At 43.2% G+C, this 18,774-nt stretch overlaps 1 pseudogene; it reads right to left on the reverse strand.

Moving 5' to 3' along the window:
• LOC121481047 overlaps positions 1 to 18,774 on the reverse strand; it is a 28,474-nt pseudogene that overhangs the window by 9,319 nt on the left and 381 nt on the right.

Here is an 18,774-nt window from a genome sequence, read left to right on the forward strand (position 1 = left end):
TTTATTGACTATAGCATCTTGACAAGTCAAGTCACCTCTCTGAGGCTTCTGCTTCCTTATCAGTTAAGAGAGAGATGGTAAGTCCTACCCTCCCAGCCTCACAGACCATAAGACTTAAGGGATATCGATGTGCTTTGCATTGTGGCTAAGCTATCTTCATTGCCTTTTGTATCATTATTCCTTCAAAGATCATAAGGGGTCCCAAAAGTGAGAGACATAATTTTCTTTCTCTGTGGCCATCTCCTCCCAGCCTTTGTCCTGATGAAACAAGGCAACCACTTCTGCCTAAACCACAACAACAAAAGCAAGGGGATTGTGTATGGAGGTATCAGAACAGAGGGCGAAAGGGTCAGGGACCAGGAAGGAAAGTTAACCAGCTTTGTAGGTCAGGTCCCACCGGGAGGACAACTGGGCTCACAGAGCATCTAAAGGCTGGAAACCCCAGTTGAGGCAGGACAGGTGAGGGAATTCCCACCCATCTCCTTGCTGAGAGTCTCTAGGCTTTTCCAGTGAGGTGCAGAGACCCAGTGGTAAACTGGATGTGTCCAGTTAGTTGTGTCAGGCGAAGTAGAACCTGGGAGTATCAGACCTGATTAGAACCTAGAAGGAGAAAAATAAATAAATAAATAAAAATAAATAAAAATAAAAATAAAAATTAAAATTAAAATTAAAATTAAAAAAAAGAACCTAGAAGGAGGGGATCCCTGGGTGGCTCAGTGGTTTAACGCCCGCCTTTGGCCCAGGGCGCGATCCTGGAGTCCCGGGATCGAGTCCCACGTCAGGCTCCCGGCATGGAGCCTGCTTCTCCCTCCTCCTGTGTCTCTGCCTCTCTTTCTCTCTCTATGTCTATCACAAATAAATAAATAAATAAATAAATAAATAAATAAATAAATAAATCCTTAGAAAAAAAAAAAAGAACCTAGAAGGAAAGGATGCCTGTAAGGGTAATGTGAGCATGACGCAGAACTGTGTCATAAGAAAAACAACAATCTAAAGAGATAATGCTGGAGTTTTAGAAATGTAGTCTCTTGGTTTTGTCTCAGACTTGCTGGATTAGAATCTGCATTTTAATAAGATCCTCCAGTGATTCATACGCACATTAAAGTGTAAGAAGCATTCCTTCAGCATGGTTTAAATTCTCAAATAGAAGGTTTGCCTGCTTGGGGAGGTTGATACAACTCAGAACAATTACTGCCAAATCATTTTAAAATTTTATGGAAAATACTGAACAAAGATACAGTTTTAATGTATAAATTAATGTTTTCAGTAAAAAAAAAAACTACAATGCATTTTAAGGAAACAATCAGATTAGGTATATTAGCATGACCACGATTTACACAAGATGTAGAGAGTTCCTATTATTTATTAAAAAGAAACAACCAGGGATCCCTGGGTGGCGCAGCGGTTTGGCACCTGCCTTTGGCCCAGGGCGCGATCCTGGAGACCCGGGATCGAATCCCACATCAGGCTCCCGGTGCATGGAGCCTGCTTCTCCCTCTGCCTGTGTCTCTGCCTCTCTCTCTTTCTCTCTGTATGACTATCATAAATAAAATAAAAAAATAAAAATAAAAAGAAACAACCGAAAAAAAAGATAATAATGGGAACTTGTTCAAACTGTATCCACATTCTTCAGATAGGAAAGGAAGGAAAGAAGGACGTGTGTCTCTTCCTTCCTTCCTTCTGTCTGTCCTTCCTTTTTCTCTCCCTCCCCTCCCCTTCTCTCCTGAACCCCTTGCTGTGCATGTGGTAATTTATATACATCATCTCCTTGCCCTCCTGTGCTGGTTTCACTGAGCCAGGAAACCAAGAAAGGGGAAAATAAATAAACCAAGAAAGCTTCATCCAGGGGGTATTGTCCAACTGCCCTTTAGCAGCCCTTTACTATAGAAACCACTGGCCAGAGACAGATTTCCCTGGCTATGGAATCTTCCAGGATACACTCAAAGACAAGTGACTACAGTTTCTAGAGGCTCTTTTGTATAGTGGGTGTAGTTAATAAAGGCTGACAGGCCTTTGTTTGATTCCTGTCTCTATCACACACCTAGCTGTGTGCTCTTGGGTGCGTCGCTTGACATTTCTGAGTCACAATCCTGTCAAATGTAAACTGGGCTAATAAGAGACAATAGTACTTATTTTATACAGAGTTAAGAGAATTAAGGGAGATAATATAGGTAAAGCACTGATTCCAGGCCTGTGTTTAACAAAAGTGAATTCCTTTCCTCTGCAAGGGAATTCCAAGACTATGTAGATTGAAGGGTTTTTCGTTTTGCTTTTTTGTATAGATTGTACTCTTTCAGAGGCCTCCTACGCTGAAACCTTCATTCTAGGGCCGGCACTACTCTCTTCTCCACAGTTGGGAAAGAATCCTCCCCATTTTTAATAACAGGTCTCAGGGAAGAGACAGAGGGAACGATTTTATGAAGGCCCAAGTGTCTGAGTCCTCCTCTTTCCCTTCCAACCAGAACCAGGAAAGATGGCAGAGAGCGAAAGCTGGGTCAAGAATTACCATCATGGGGCCCCTGGGAAGCTTGGTCAGTTGAGTATCACCTCTTGATTTGGGCTCAGGTCATGATCTCAAGATTGTGAGATGGAGCTCTTCTTCAGGCCCCACATTTAACAGGGAGTCTGCTTGAGATTCTTGCTCTTGGGGCACCTGGGTGTCTCCGTGGTTAAGCATCTGCCTTCAGCTCAGGTCATGATCACAGGGTCCTGGAACTGAGCCCCATGTCGGGCTCTGCTCAGTGAGGAGCCAGCTTCTCTCTCTCTCCCTCTGCCCCTCCCCCTACTTGTGCTCACTCTCTCTAAAATAAAATAATAAATATTTTTAAAAGTTTTTTTTAAAAAAGTTTTGCCATCATGACTGGGCCAATCACAGCTGACATCTGTCTGGGGATTTTATTTTTAATTATTCATTTATTTAAAGATTTATTTAGGGGCAGCCCAGGTGACTCAGCGGTTTAGCGCTGCCTTTGGCCCAGGGCCTGATCCTGGAGACCCAGGATCGAGTCCCGCATCAGGCTCCCCGCGTGGAGCCTGCTTCTCCCTCTGCCTGTGTCTCTGCCTCTCTCTCTCTAATAAATAAAATCTTAAAAAAAAAAAAAAAAGATCTATTTAACCTTTAAATAAGCAGATGGAGGGGCAGAGGGAGAGAGAAAATCCTGAGGCAGACTCCCCACTGAATGGGGAGCCTGAGCCAGGCTCCATCACAGGATCCAGAGATCATGACCTGAGCCAAAAATAAGAGCTGGCTGCTTAACCAACTGATCCACCCAGGTGCCCCTGGGGATTTTAATATTTTAAAATTTTACCATAGTTCTGATGATTCTCTTTGCCCAAAATCACTCCCAAGAATCACGCAGGACCAGCAGGGCAGTGTAAAGTACTGGAAGCCTGATTCTGGACTCAGAAAGACCTAAACTCAGGGCACCTGGGTGGCTCAGTTGATTGGGCATCTGCCTTTGGGTTGGATCATGATCTCAGGGTCCTGGGATGGAGCCCACATCAAGTTCTCTGCTCAGCTGGGGGTCCGCTTCTCCCTCTCCCTCTTTCTCTGCCCCTGTCCCCCACTCATGCTCTCCCTGTCTCTCTGTCTCTCACTCAGTCAAATAAATAAAATCTTAAGAAATAAAAGATCTAGGGCAGCCCTGGTAGCCCAGCGGTTTAGCGCCGCCTACAGCCCAGGGTGTGATCCTGGAGACCCTGGATCGAGTCCCAGGTCAGGCTCTCTCTGTATGATGCCTGCTTCTCCTCTGCCTGTGTCTCTGCCTCTCTCTCTCTCTGTCTCTATGAATAAATAAATAAAATCATTAAAAATTAAAAAATTAAAAAAAAGAAATAAAAGATCTACACTCAAATATCAGCTTTTCTGTTTACCGTATGTCTTGGCAAAATATTTATCTTTTCTGAACCTCAGTTTCCACATTCAGAAATAGGAGATTTCATAGTGAGAATTAAGTAGCGTTTGCAAAGTCTCTAACATGGTGCTTGGTACATGGTAGGGGCTCAGTACATTTTAGCTATTGTGGTTATCAGGACAAGTATAATTAGTCCCATTTTAAAGATGAGCAGTTTGAGACTTAGAAAGATCAAGACTCATTCAAATCTTGTGATTTCCAGTTTGCAGCTCCAGTTTATGAAAACTTTAGAGGAACTCTTGATCAGTGGCTCTGAACCCAGAGAACTTTACCTGCCAAAGGTCCAGGCCAAGAACACTGATGTTCTAATAGTAACAAATGGTGAGGTCAGGCTTACGTTTAGGGTTGTCTATTTCTGGATGAATCCACTCCCCCTGGTGACTGGGATGATCGATGATCCGATGTTTCCATTGTCCCTAAACAAAGAACCAAAGAGTGAACGTGGCATTAGTATTTTTCCATTCTTCTCATACCATCAGAAAGACCAATCAATTTATAAAGACAGTTGTGCACCAGAGCACGATTCCTATAGCTTCTTTCCCTTTTTTTGAGCTAATACATGAGACTCTTCCAAGTTCTCCTTTCCACCCAGAGGTTGCCGAACAAAGTAGCAGAGACCCATTCTGAGCCTGGTCCCATCTCTGCATGTTTGTTCATGAAGTTAAGAAAATATAGCCTCACAGGGAACACCATCTAAGGACTTTGGCACTTGGGGCCATTCTCTTCCTGGTATGTAACACAGCAAACTGTGGCCAAATAAAATCATGCTAGCATCAGTTTTATCTCTGGACCATTCAATAGCTTATTCCCTTAGTTTCTTCTCACTTCTGACATGAGGTCAGGAGTTAGTCCTTAAAGAGAAGTTCCCCATTCCTATCCTCGACATCTTTGGCTCACTCATGTCCCACCTTTCCCTTTTAGGACCAGTGCTGAGATTTCCTCTTCTTAGACCTATTTCCTGTTTTAACCATGTTCCTTTGGCTGCTTTCCACCACTTTGGACAAACTTCTTGTCTAAGGATGCTTGGACCTCCCCTACCCACATGACCTTTACCAGAACATCCCCTCTCAGGTAGGCACAGCCTTGAGAGCAGAGCCCAAGGCTACAGTCTTATGGACAGTGTGGGGGTGGTGAGAAGAAAACCACAGGATCTGAGTTTCTCTTCTACAAATTAAACTTTACATCTCTTCTGTCTTAGTCCTCATACCCATTGCAAGGAGAGACCCCCCCCCCCAACTTATACTTTGGGTTTGGTGTCAGAGGTCCTTCCCACTCCCCTTCTATTGCTTTGTTCCAGTCATCTGGCTTCTTGACATTTCTGTCTAGGATGTATTTGAAGTCCTCCCAAACCTAAAACAAAATGTTCCTCCTTGAGGACAGGTGAGTGGGCTAGGACGAAACTGAGGTCATATAGTCAGGTTACACCTGGCTCCTTAATCCTGCCAACCTCTGTCCTTACCCCTATGAAAGCCCAGCTCAAGACTCTGGAAATAAACCCAAGACAGGAGATAAAAAAAAAAGCCTTAAAGCAGCTCCAGCTCCTTCTCAAGTTCACTATTACTTTGACCTTGAATGTTTTACCTCAAATAAGACAGGAATTTCCCTTGTGTCTGACCCTCTCCCTCCCTCAGTCATGTGCCCTTATTGTCAGAACAAGTCTTCTAGCCTGTATCCCTCTCTTGGTGATCTGCTTTGTACCCAGGATGCTCCGAGACCTGTAACAGTCCTCCCTTGTACTCCTAGCCCCTTCTATTTACCACGACAAAACTCTAAGTCACAAACAGCCTACCCTGACTGACGTTCATGTCTTCTGCTCTGGAGCCTCCAAAATTTTGCTCTACCTACCTAGAAGTTCACCTTGGTGCTGACCATTTGCCCAGACCGACTAAAAGTTTCAGTGCCAAGCCTACTAGACTCAGAGGCGTTCAGTAGCATTACAACTGGGAAAGTTCTAGTTCCTGAGCTGTTTCAGTTGCCTTTTCATTCCTGACATGCAACAGTCAGCATCCCACCCTGAGGATGATAGTCTTAATAGATCTCTGCCTTCTAACTACTTTCCTTTTCTTCCAGCTCCACTCAGCAGGGAGCATAGAGACCTGGAGCCTCTCTCCTCTCCCCTTGAGCCAACCCTGACTACATCAGGTGCATGGTCCTCAATACAACTGAAGGTCTATGGTTAATCTTGCTGCTCTGAGCCTGCTTGCTGGGCCTGGAAGAAACCCAGCCCCTATTTTTCCTGTGGTGCTGAAGACACAGACACAGCCTGATCATCTGTCTTAATTCCCTGGGTCCACTTCCCTCCCATGGGACTAGAGCGCTTTACTAAATCACCCTACACATGGCTGGGCCACTGCCCACCTCTCTGCAGGCCTCTTCTTTTTTTTAAGATTTTATTTATTTATTTGTGAGAGACAGAGAGAGAGAGAGAGAGAGAGAGAGAGAGAGAGAGAGAAGCAGAGACAAAGGCAGAGGAGACCGATGTGGGACTCCATCCCGGAATTCCAGAATCATGTCCTGAGCTGAAGGCAGACGCTCTACCACTGAGCCACCCAGGTGCCCCATCTGCAGGCCTTTTCTTAGGGAGTTCTTAGGGATTCCAGCTGCTGGGTCCTATATTGCTCCTGTTTAACCCCAAACATCTTCTCTGCATGAGGCTGAATCTGCTCTGACCTGTGGAGTAGCAACAAAATAGGTGAGGCCCTCCATGACTTGGTTCCAATAGACTTTTCCAACCTTATCTCCCCTGTATCCACCTTTAACTTTATACTAAACTAGTGCTTCCAGTTCTTTACACAACTATTGCTTTCTACCTAATTTTGGTGTTTGTTCCTGCTGTTGTCTGGGTCTGGAATGTCTTTCCTCCAATTCAATTTCCTGCTTCCCTGCTCTAATAAATTCGGTGTTTGAAATTCAGTACATTATTAACACATAAATCCCATTTACTAAGGACTTACTATATACCAGCTTCTGTACTATGTATGTTAGCTAATTTAATCTACACAACAACCTTCACCAGTGGGTATTATAGTAATCCCAGTTTGTGAAATTGACTTTCATAACAATTATGTTCCTTGCTCAAAATCTAACTGCCAGTAGGTTGGAGTCTCACAGGTAGTAAAGGGTAGAAATCGGATTCAAATCCATATCTATCTGACTCCAGAGTCTATGTTTCCAACCCCTAGATTAACCCAATCACTCAAGTATTGCCTCCTCCTTCTCAGACCACCACCTACATCCTAACACAGGCTAGGTTAGGAGCCCCTTTTAGGCTACACATGATTTGGGCTTCCCTGACTCCCAGCACTAATTATACAGTGTGACCTTTGTCTGTGTACTTGTCTGCATACCACAGTAGATGCTGAATTCCAGAAGGATTCCCAGCCCCTGGATTGTCCCATTCGTAACTATAGCCAGTAGAGCTTCCCAGTGAATGATAATAAATCAGTGAAAACACTCGATTTCTCAATTTACTGCACTCCCCATATCAGTTACTCTGGAGTCAGAGATCCAGGTTCACATCCTGATGCTAATGTGTATGTACTTGGCAAGTCACTTCATTTTCTGTCAGTTTCCTTATTCATAATGGAGAACAGAGGACGCTGTTCACAGAGGCTACCAGAAGGATCAATAGTCTCAACAAATGTGAGTTACTTCCCTCTTTCCTCCACACCTCTTTGGACACCAATATTTAGCTGGATACCTCCTTGAGGGATTAATGCCTCAGTTTCTGCTTCTATTCCCAGCCTTTTTTTCCTATCCTCATAGCTGACATCTCCACCTGTTTTCCAGCCAAACACTGTCTAATCTCAGGTTTCTTATCATTAGGATCTTCTATTTGCAGACATTCACCCCATTTCCTTGGTTTCCAGGCATAGAGGTCTTTTATATTTTTGTGAGGCAGTAGGTCCCAGTCATCCTCCAAAATCTCACCTGCCATTTGCTAGTTGATGATTTTGACCTCACAAGTAGCATTGGGGCAAATGATCAGAGTGTATAGGTGAATATATTGATCTAGAAAGGAAACAGGAAATATTTCAGCCCATATTGGACATCTTTGGACCTCAAGCATTAAACGCACCACCGAGAATAGTTCCTGAATGCCACCTCCTACATATACACAAACATACTTCACCACATCCCTCATCCCATTTCTGTGGTTAACCCAATACAGACTCTGGATCACATTCTCCTAAGTACACACTCCTTTGGTCTCTCCTGGCCCCCATTCTTCTTCTATGACAGTTCTGGTCATTCTCTGACCTTGTCTTTTTCTGTCTGTCCCCCAGATTGTAAGATTCTCAATAGGAGAGGTCATGTCTGATTCATTTGTTGTGTCTGCAGCTTCCAGCACAGGCCTACCCCAGAGGACAACCCCGGGGAGCCTCTGCACATACAGTGCCTGAATAGTCCTGCTAGCAAAGGCCTTGAGCCTGAACACAAGTTCTCCAATGACGCAAGCCCTATGGGCTTTTCTAGACCCGATTCCTGCCTGGTTGTGCCAAATCTCTTGCAGTACCACTCTTTCTCAAGTCTTCTTGACTTTTCTCATGTGATTATCCTTCCAGGAATTAAATCCTCCCTAAAATTGTCACTCTTTCACAAAACCAATTCATGCTCATCTTTTAAAACTCAGCACAAGGGAGACCTCTAAGAAGCATTTCTTAAGCCGCCAGGTTATGTAGGGGGCTTCTTTTGTGCTTCCCCAGGCCCTCAACATACTAGGTAGTCCTCTCCTTTTTTGATTCATACCTTCACCGGACTGTGAATTCTGTGAGGTCAGGGGCCATGTCTGGCGTACTCTATCACCAGCCCAAGACCCAACACAGAGTTAGCATTTGGTGAATGCCTGTTGAGTTGCTACATGAAATCCAGCTACTATCTTCCAACCAACTTAATCTCTCTAATCTGATGTTAATAAAATATACTCGTCATCCATATTTAAACTCAGCACTCCTCACCTCCCCCATCCCTTCAATATCTAGTAGTGGGTAATTAGGCCATGGCAAACATTCATCCAAGAAGGGACTTTTTCTGACTCCCTAGGCTCTTAGAAACTGCCCCTAGGTGAACTCCTATACTTTATAGCACTTTTCTATATCTATTTTCTGAGAGTATTTACTTCATAGGGTTATTGTAAGGATTAAGTGAGATAACATATATAAAATGCTTATCCTTCTCCCTCAGCTGAAGACCATCATACTCATACTCATACTCATACATCATACTCATACTCACCCGACATTTGATGGTCTTGTTGTTCTCATGGTATTTCCCTTGGTAACAAAGGATGACCTGTATTTTGTTGTTGCCAAAGCCACAGATGTCAGGGACTAGAAATCAACCCCTGGTGCATGATTTTGCATCACTTTTAGGCATTTTGCCTGTTCTGAGGCTAAGACAGACATAGCCTATGTATTATTATTATTATTATTATTATTATTATTATTTAAAGATTTATTTATTTATTTATTTATGATAGACACACACACACACACACACACAGAGGCAGAGACACAGGCAGAGGGAGAAGCAGGCTCATGCCGGGAGCCCGACGCGGGACTCGATCCTGGGACTCCAGGATCGCGCCCTGGGCCAAAGGCAGGTGCTAAACTGCTGAGCCACCCAGGGATCCCTAAGCCTATGTATTATTAATCAGGGTCCCAGCAAGAAATAAATAGCACACTCAAATTTAGGATTACTTGAAGGAACTATTTACAAAGATGGGGGCAGGACAGAGAAATGACATAAAGAATAGTGTGTGCTGTGAGCTAGCAACAATAGGGCTGTTCCTACCTCTATCCTTGCAAGGAGCAAGAGTGGTTATCAGAACCTAGAAAAAAAAAATTCCTGTGGGGCGGGTGGCCAGGAGGGAAGCTGTGAATTTCAGTAGAGAGAAACAGCTCTCTTCCCTCCCTCTGGTCTCCCCCCAAGGCTTCCATTGACCAAACCCAACCAGAGAGCCCCTCCTGTGCCAGGTACCTCATACCATATCATTTAGTTCTCGCGACAGGCAGCTGTTACTATCTCTACTTTTAGCTGGGAAAACTGTGGCTCAGAAAAGTTAAGTAATTCGCCCAAGGTCAAAGAGCTAATAAGTAGCATTGCTGGGATTCAGCCCAAGCCTACTGAGAAACAGAGCCTGGGGTTCTTTGTGCTTTGTGAAAACTTCAGGGGCAATTGTTGATCAGTGGCTCTGAGCCTGGAGAGCTTAACATGACAAAAGTCTGAGAATAAGTTCTAACCTAGTTTTTCAACCTCATTTCCCAAGTTATTGCTCTCTGTCTATCCTAAACACACACACACACACACACACACACACACACACACACACACATGCGAGGTGCTCCAGCTACACTAGTTTCATCATTTTTCTATTTGCATTTCAATTTCATGCCTCTGAGGTTTTGCAGTTTCCTTTGTCCTCGTTATATTCCCTCCACCTCCTTCTCTGCCTATTAAAATCTAACTCATTCTTCAAAGAACAATTAATACTCCCTTTAAAAAGCCCCCAGTTGGACTGAGTCATGCCATCTTTTGTTGTCTCATAGCACCTCACCGATATCTTTTTAAAAGTATGTCTTTCATTCTGACCTTAAAAAAAAAATTCACATGCCTGTGTCCCCACCAAATAGAAGGCAAAAGTGTGGAATAGATAAAAGAACAGGCTTTAAACCACATGAACTGAGTTCAAATTCTAGCTTCCCACTTGCTTACCTTGGGCAAATTTCTTGCCTTTGTTTCCTCATCTGTAAAATGGAGCTGATAACAGCTGAAACTGGTTTCGTTGTTTGTTTTTCTTAAAAGATTTTGTTTATTTATTCATGAGAGACACACAGAGAGAGAGAGAGAGAGAGAGGCAGAGACATGGGCAGAGGGAGAAGCAAGGCTCCATGCGGGGAGCCTGACATGGGACTCGATTCCGGGTCTTCAGGATCAGGCCTTGGGCTGAAGGTGGCGCTAAACCACAGAGCCCCCCGGGCTGCCCAAAGTTTGGTTATTTGAACATTGAATAAATAATATTCATATGAAAAAATCACATTTCAAATTTTTTTTCAATTTCCCTACTACACCACCTCGTACATACACACATGTAGGCTCCTCATGAGGAGGGTGGATTCTTAAGCAAACAGAGATGGGCAAAGACTCCTTTAGGCCTCCAGAGTGTTATATCATTTTATATAGGAAAGAGATTGAAAGATGAGGAAGAAAGAGTTGGGGGGAGCGGGTGCAGAGAGGAAAAGGGAAATAGGCCGGAGAGGAGGATTTTGTCAAGAACTTGAAGCAACAGATCTGAAACCCCTTAGGAAAAGAAAAATTTAAGGAGAATTCTAAGGAAATTTTCCTGTATGACATGTAATATGACACTTTCCTCTGACTTTGTATAAAAACATTCAGTAAAATCCACATTCTTCATCAGTGCTTTGGGAGTAGGTTTAGTTTTTGTTGTTTGTTGGCTTTTTCATCTCAACCACCATTTAAGGTTGGAGTGAAGTAGGAGCTAGACTGCCTCAAGGAGGCCTAGCGACATGTTGAGGTTACAGATGCAATGTTCTGGGCTCATTATAAATGCTGGGCCTCCTGTGCCTTCTCTCATCAAGGGCAGGAACCTCCCTCAGAGCACAAAGCCTACTGTGGTAGGTACATTTGAGAGTATCTACACAGTTTATGGCTCTTTTCTCCCTTTTTGAGAACTGGGGAATGTCTCTCGGTAGTGCAGCCTTGTTAATACCATGCAGCTCTCTACCTCTTCTATTTACACTAACATTTAAGTTTAAAGTTGCTTTTTTCAGGTCATGGAGGAGTCTTACTGCATAGGAAGGTGGATTAGAAATTTCCTGTTTCAGGCCAATCTGAGTCTCTTCCACAGTTACCATGGCTCTCATTAAGACCTCAGGAGACTTGTGACCGCTATCGGAGAGCTTATAAACATGATGTACTACTCAGATTGTGTGCATATCCTCCTGGTTCAGGGTGTCAGGAAAGAGTTTCATGTACCCACCACTACAATCAATGCCTTGCTCATGTTTTACTGAAAACTGAACCAGCAAGGTCTCATTCTCATTGCCGAATGGCTTAAACCTGATTGAAATGGCATAAAACTTGGCATCTTCACTGGTCTGGAAAACTGGGAGCAGAGAAAACAGAATCTTTAGGCTTAAATATTCACAGAGCAACCAGGGAGACCCTGTGTTCAGTTTCACCAGTCTTGGGTACTTTCTCACACACCTACTATGTGCCACGTGCTATGCTGGATTCATTACCTTCTTATTCAAGCCCCAGAGGAACTCTGCAAAATGATAATTATGTCTACTTTACAAATTAGAAGTCTAAGTCATAGAGAGGTGAAGTAACATGCCTAGGGCCACATTGCTAATAAGGAACTAAACTGGGATTTTAATTCATGTTTATCTGATTCTTTCTTCTCCTTATATAGTCTGCCTTTAATTTTCAAGAGATAGTTAAATTTCATTCTGCAGCTTTACAAGACAAGGCCCTGTTTATCCTGAGACCCCCATAACATTTCTAGTCTAAGTACATTACCTTATAGATGAGGAAACAAAGCCCCAGAGAAGGAAATTACTTATACAAGATCACTTAGTCACAGTAGAAGCCAAGTGTCCTGACTTCCAAGTCCGTGGTCTTTCCATTATTCCATGCTGCTGCCCAGCTTCCTGGTTATGACTCTGTTACTTTAACTCTTGGAACCTGTTGCCTCACCAGAAAATGTGGATACTTATTCCCTCCTCATAGGGAGCCCGTGAAAGTTGAACGGGTAAGAGAAGTGAGACGGACTTTGTAAACTGTCAACATAAAATCACGGGGCTATCATTACTTATGTTTAAAGAGGATTCTTCTTCCATGATTCTGTATCACAGTAGATTGCAACTAGGTTTATTTTAGTCTCTGAATAGTTTTTAAGCTCCTGAAGAGCAGGGGCATCTTTATGTTCCTAACTTCTAGCCAAGGCCTGGCACAGAAGTGTTCAATAAATATGTGTTAAATTGCAGAGAAGAATCACAGCTCCTGATTCAGCTATCTCTCAAGCTTTTATTGCACACCAGTGTCTGTGCTAAGCACTTTCATGTCTGATACTGCATTAGAAGCTGTCTGCTTACTTCCCCAAAGACCTCACATGAGGCTAGAGTAACCAGAAAAGACGTCAGGTGAAGAGAGTGGGCCCGAGGGAAAGAGCACTGAACCTATAAGCTGAAGACCAAGCTTTGAATCTCTGCTTTACCAGATCCTGCTATGTGGTCCAAAGCAATCCCCCTTCTTACTGAGCCTCATTGGTACCCAAGAGCCCTTCTAGACAACCAAGGAGAACCAAACGAACTTGAGTAAGATGAGACATGAGGGGCAACAAACAAGAAATCAATCACACAGAGGAGATGCGTGGTGGCGCAGACTGCCCCCAGAGCCACCAAGAAGGCGTCCCACGAGTCACTCAGTTTGCAATTCTCTCTCCTTTGGAAACAATTTTCCAGAGTGGATTTAAATGAGATTTTAAAATGCTCAAGCCAGTTTATAATTCTCTCCTGTAATAAACATGAAAATGAGATTCATAACAGTAGCCAAGAGAGAGAGATGGGAAGTTACTCCAGAGGACAATCAATGGGTTCTATTTATAGGATAAAAGCTTACTCAGACAAGAAAACCCTTGCCTGTAGACCTTGTCCTCCGAGCTCCCCCTTCCTTCATAATATTATTTGGCTCTAAGAGCAGCCCTGTCTGATGAGTGGCACTTGAGGATTATCATCTCCATCTGATATCAAGGCTGAGGGAAGAGGAAAGACTTGCCCAAATTCCGCAGCTAGCGAGTCGGGGGAGTCGGCCTGTCTGCTCCACTCTCCTATGTACACAGCTGCTCTAGGGGAAAGCAACATTTGGAGGTTAGACAGTGCTTTTCCCTGTTTCAAGTACAGTGTTATATAAAAAAAATCCCAGGGTGGGGAAAAAGCAGCCTAGTCCAGCAGTGATGAACATGGTCCCGGAGTCCCACCTAGAGTCTGATATCAGCTCTGCCTCTGGCCAGCTGTCTATATGGCTTTGGGCAAATTATCCATCCTTTCTGGGGGCCACCTGCAGAACTGGGAACATAATAGTAACCATCTCGTGAAGTCATTAGGAACATTAATAGGGATAATGTGTCTAAAGTCTTAGTTTTGAATACCTGTTATTTCGGTTTTTTTTTTTTTTTAAATTATTTATTTATTTGACAGAGAAAGAGCACAAGCATGAGGAGTGGCAGGCAGAGGAAGAGGGAGAAGTAGACTCCCCGCTGAGCAGGGAGCCCGATCTGGGGCTTGATCCCAGGATCTTAGGATCATGACCTGAGCCAAAGGCAGATGCCTGACCGACTAAGCCACCCACGTGCCCCTGCATACCTGTTATTTAATAAATGAGCATTATTATTTTTGTGCACAGTTCATTCTTCTCTATCTACTACTTTTTTTTTAAAGACTTTATTTATTTATTTGTTCATAAGAGACACAGAGAGAGAGATAGAGACACAGGCAAAGGGAGAAGCAGGCTCCCTTTGGGGAGCCAGATGCAGAACTCGATCCCAGGACCCCGGGATCATGACCGGAGCCGAAGGCAGACGCTCATCTACTGAACCACCCAGCTGCCTACTTCTTTTTATTCTAAGGAAGAGAAATGAATTGATAATATGGATAAAAACAATGGCATAAAAGGCAGAACTTTTTTCCTGTCAATTCGTATATTCCTGAATTCCAGCATTTACCTTTATCCTTTTCTTTGTCTCCATAAAATTTTCCTGCAGTAAACTGACATTACCACAAACCAGCCTATGTTTAGATTCCACCAGTTGCATTTTTCATCCATCAATGGGGTAAAGAAGAAAAGCAACATATAGAAATGATTTGTGTTTTCTTAAAGACAGTAAGTGCAGCTGAGGTTGACCACGCCTGCGGGGACTGTAAGGGAATATCACAGGATAACACCGATATTTCTGAAATCTCTTCTCCTATCTGATGCCTAAACTCTACTATTTACTCACTATCATGTGGTATGGCTCAACTACCCAATATTTGAGCCACTTACACATTAACACTCCACCCTACCGTCCTCCATGGGTATGAAGTCCTAAAAACCACCATGGCAATGTATGGTTGAAAGGCTTGAGGCATTCTCTTCAAAATAGAGAGAAAAAATATAGTTAAGGGAACGAAGCCCTTATACATATTTATGTCTAGTAAGATAAAATAATAAAATCACCTCAGCAAGTAAAGAGATTAGTAATACCATTTTATACTTCTTGAATTAGTAATGATGATATTAAATAATCAATTTCCATTTGCCCTTCTTTATTGCTTAAACTTTTTAGACTCTCCCTTGCAGTTTTGAGGAGATGCTGATAAATTTGTTTTGCTTTGGCATAGATGGCATACAGACAAAGAGGCATTCTTTTTGGGACCTGGCACTCCATCCAAACTTTCAGTGCCTTTCTGATTTTATGCCTCAGAGTTGCTGACTCCCACTACCTGGACCCGTGGTGGTCCCAGAGTCACAGGGCAATTTGGCAGCTCAAGATGGAAGAGGCCTCGGCTGTAGCCTTTATTTCATCTCCTCTCCACAGCTGAATGGATATTCTCAAATTCCACTACCCAATATCTGGGATTATTGCCTTAGTTCTGCCCATGAAAACCCCACTGCAACCCACATCCAGTAAGACCACCCTCAGCTGGCTCTGTCAGCATCTTTACTCAAATCTGACAACTCACCTACCTCTGGCCATGAGGCCTGGGGGATGGATTTGCTTTCCACGGTCTTCCCCTGTCTCTCCCAAGATGTCAGTGTTAGACAGGCCAGGACCTCTCCACCACCTCAGAGGCACCACTGCCAATACCGTGTATGTTGTAGCTGCTCTTCAAACCAGATGTGTATTTACTGTGTGTTCTGTAACCTCTGATTCCTTCACCCAACATCGAACCTACCTAGTCCATCTTTTTTTCTTCAGTCACATCCTGGTATCCAATGTATAAATTCAATATTGTATGTATTGTGCATAACTCTCCTAAAGGATCTTACTTTGTATACTATATATGTCAGCATATGGCGTACATTGCCATATAATGTAAGAACACAATGCAACCAACTATCTGTCATATCGACTAAAGTACCAAATAAATTCTGAACAGTGAAAAAAAAAAATAACAGAGGATGAGTGTGACCACCTCGCCCACCACTCCTGACGGCGGGGCCCTATGAGCTTCTTTTCATACTTCGTTGCCATGGTTAGACTGGAGTGAACACCACTTCCCTGATTGATACCAAAGTCAAAATATTTGTTATGTGTTTGGCCTTCATGTGGATGCCTAAAAATTTCGTCTCATAATTCATGCTATGAAAAGATACCATTAGTTTCATGTTGTACCTAGCAAGTGGTGGACCTGAGATGTGAACCCATGTGCCTGATTTCAGACCCAGCCTTTCTTCTGGAATAAGGGAAGATACAGGGGAAAGTGCTATGAAGAACAAAAAATTGTATAATCATACTAACAGCTACTGTTCAGCAACCATATGTCAAGCATTGTGCTGAGCGCTTCCCATGCATTATCTCACTACATTCCTATAATGGCTCTGTGACGAATGGGCTATTTTTCTCCTATTCAAAAGATGAGAAAAGTGAAGGTTAGAAACTTGTCCAAGAGCCTAGTTCATAAGTAAGTAGGCAAGCCAGATTCAGACCCAGGCCTCCATAACACTAAAATCTTTACTTTTAACCCTTTTACTATACGGCTTCCGACAAGGTGATGTGTGTGAAAAGCCCCTTATAACCTACAGTGCACAGCAAAGGTAAGAGACATAGTACTTTAGAGTTTGTAATTAATACAATTGTTTGTGTATAATTTGAGTAATGTCTGTTTTCCCAGACAACACCACAGACTGGTAAGTTCCGTAACTATTTTACTTACTGTTGTGTCCCAGTATCTCACACAGAGTTAATTGCCAAAATATTTGTTAATGACTGAATGGATGTATGTATGGCCTGCCTTTGCCTATGCCATAAGATTCTCAGCTTTACAAATGGATTGATTCATTTATTAATCCATTAGACACATGTTACTTGAATTTAACAAGTATGTAGAAACAGTTGTACAACTTTAATCTTGAGCTTTATGGTGAGAGAAGTTAGGACAAAATTCAGAACTTTTATAGGTAATTATTTTTCTGAAGGAACAATATCGATACATATCAAACCTGACACAATTCAAGATATCCCAATAAGGAGTCTTTCTTGTTAGAATAGTGTCACATGGTTAATAAAGCCCTACTTTAATGTTTTATACTTCTCTTCTTAGCATCATAATATTTTAACATCATAGAAGGCTCAAGCCAGAATGACTCTTAGTGGTCATTTCATCTGACCTCCTCATATTACAGGCAAGGAAACTGAAGCCCAGAGAAGGAAGTGACTTGCGCACAAAAGTTGTCAGTTGCAGAGCTGAGATTAGAACCCAGTTCTTCTGTACCCTGGCTCTGGGTTCATTATTCCTTCATTCAACAAATATTTCTTGAGCAAGGTACTTTGTGCAAGGCACGAAGCACACAGTCATGGATCTGACAAGTTCCCTTTAGGGACCTACGAACTTCAGAAAGCTCAGTCTGGTGGAAGAGACAGACAAGTAGACAATCACAATTCAGTGTGGTAAGGACAGTGATAGAAGGAAGCACAAGGGCAGTGAAATTCAGAAAAGCTCTATCTGTTCTCCTAAGATAGAGCAGACTTCAGAAAAGGCAAGCCTGAAGAAGTAAGAAATGAAGGTGAAGAAAAGGTGAGTAGTGGGTGTTCCAAGTGGAATGGCCTCCACATGAAAAGACCCAGAGGCATCAAACAGCATGATGCTTCAGGGGAAATGCAAACTGTACCATATAGTGTCCAGGGAGGAGGAGAAGAAAGCAAATAGGGGCCCGCTCAAGGAGAGCATTAATTGAGAGAAAGAAAGCAGTGTATCAACCAAGGTTGGATGCTATTATATTTTTTTCCTCTGATAAATCTTTCCTTCAAATCAGTCAAATATTGGGATGCCTGGGTGGCTCAGTGGTTGAGCATCTGCCTCCAGCTCATGGAGTGATCGTGGGGTCCTGGGATCGAGTCCAGCACAATTAAAAAATTGGTCAAATATTGTCCCCAGAGATCCAGTCAACAAAAAAAGAAAAAAAATGAAGTTTGTGTTGTGGCCAAGATTGCGAATCCGAGAAACCGCCCAAGGAGCCGACACTGATGCAAACACACGAGGGTTTATTTACAAGCTCGAGCCTGGGTCCAAGTATACCCAACGCAGCGGAGCAGGGACTTGGACCCCGAGACTAAGAGGCTTGGCAACTTTATAGGGGCCAGTGGCCAATGGGATACCAGAAAGTTGCACAGTCATGCTGGTCCTCTGAGCTGGATTTCCGGTTAGGGTGTGCCCTGGTCTTTGATTAGGGCGGGGCAGTGCCCTAAGTAATAAGCAGGTCAGCACAAGGCGGGTGCAGCCCAAAATAGGGCCAGTCCTGCTCTGCTTGTCCAGGGGTAGGGGATTTTGTTAAATTTCCTGGGTCCCACAGTTTGGAAACTGGTACATCTAGCTAATGAATGCACATAATCATATCCAAGTCTGTAGAGATATAAACCAAGGAGTCCACATAGCCATGGTTCCTATGTCAAATGAACTTATCTCCACATTGCACCTCTCACCATGTCTGGCTTGTGAAGTAGCTCAAATCCAAAGACTGGGCTAGGGACTCATCTCTGCCACTAGCTTTAGCAGCCTCTTAAACCTCACTGAGATTGAAGTTCTTCATCTATAGAAAGAGGTTACCTAACTTACTGAGTTTCTGGGAGAATTAAATA

Source organism: Vulpes lagopus, chromosome 23 (assembly GCF_018345385.1).
Source record: "Vulpes lagopus strain Blue_001 chromosome 23, ASM1834538v1, whole genome shotgun sequence".
Taxonomy (NCBI): Eukaryota; Metazoa; Chordata; class Mammalia; order Carnivora; family Canidae; genus Vulpes; species Vulpes lagopus.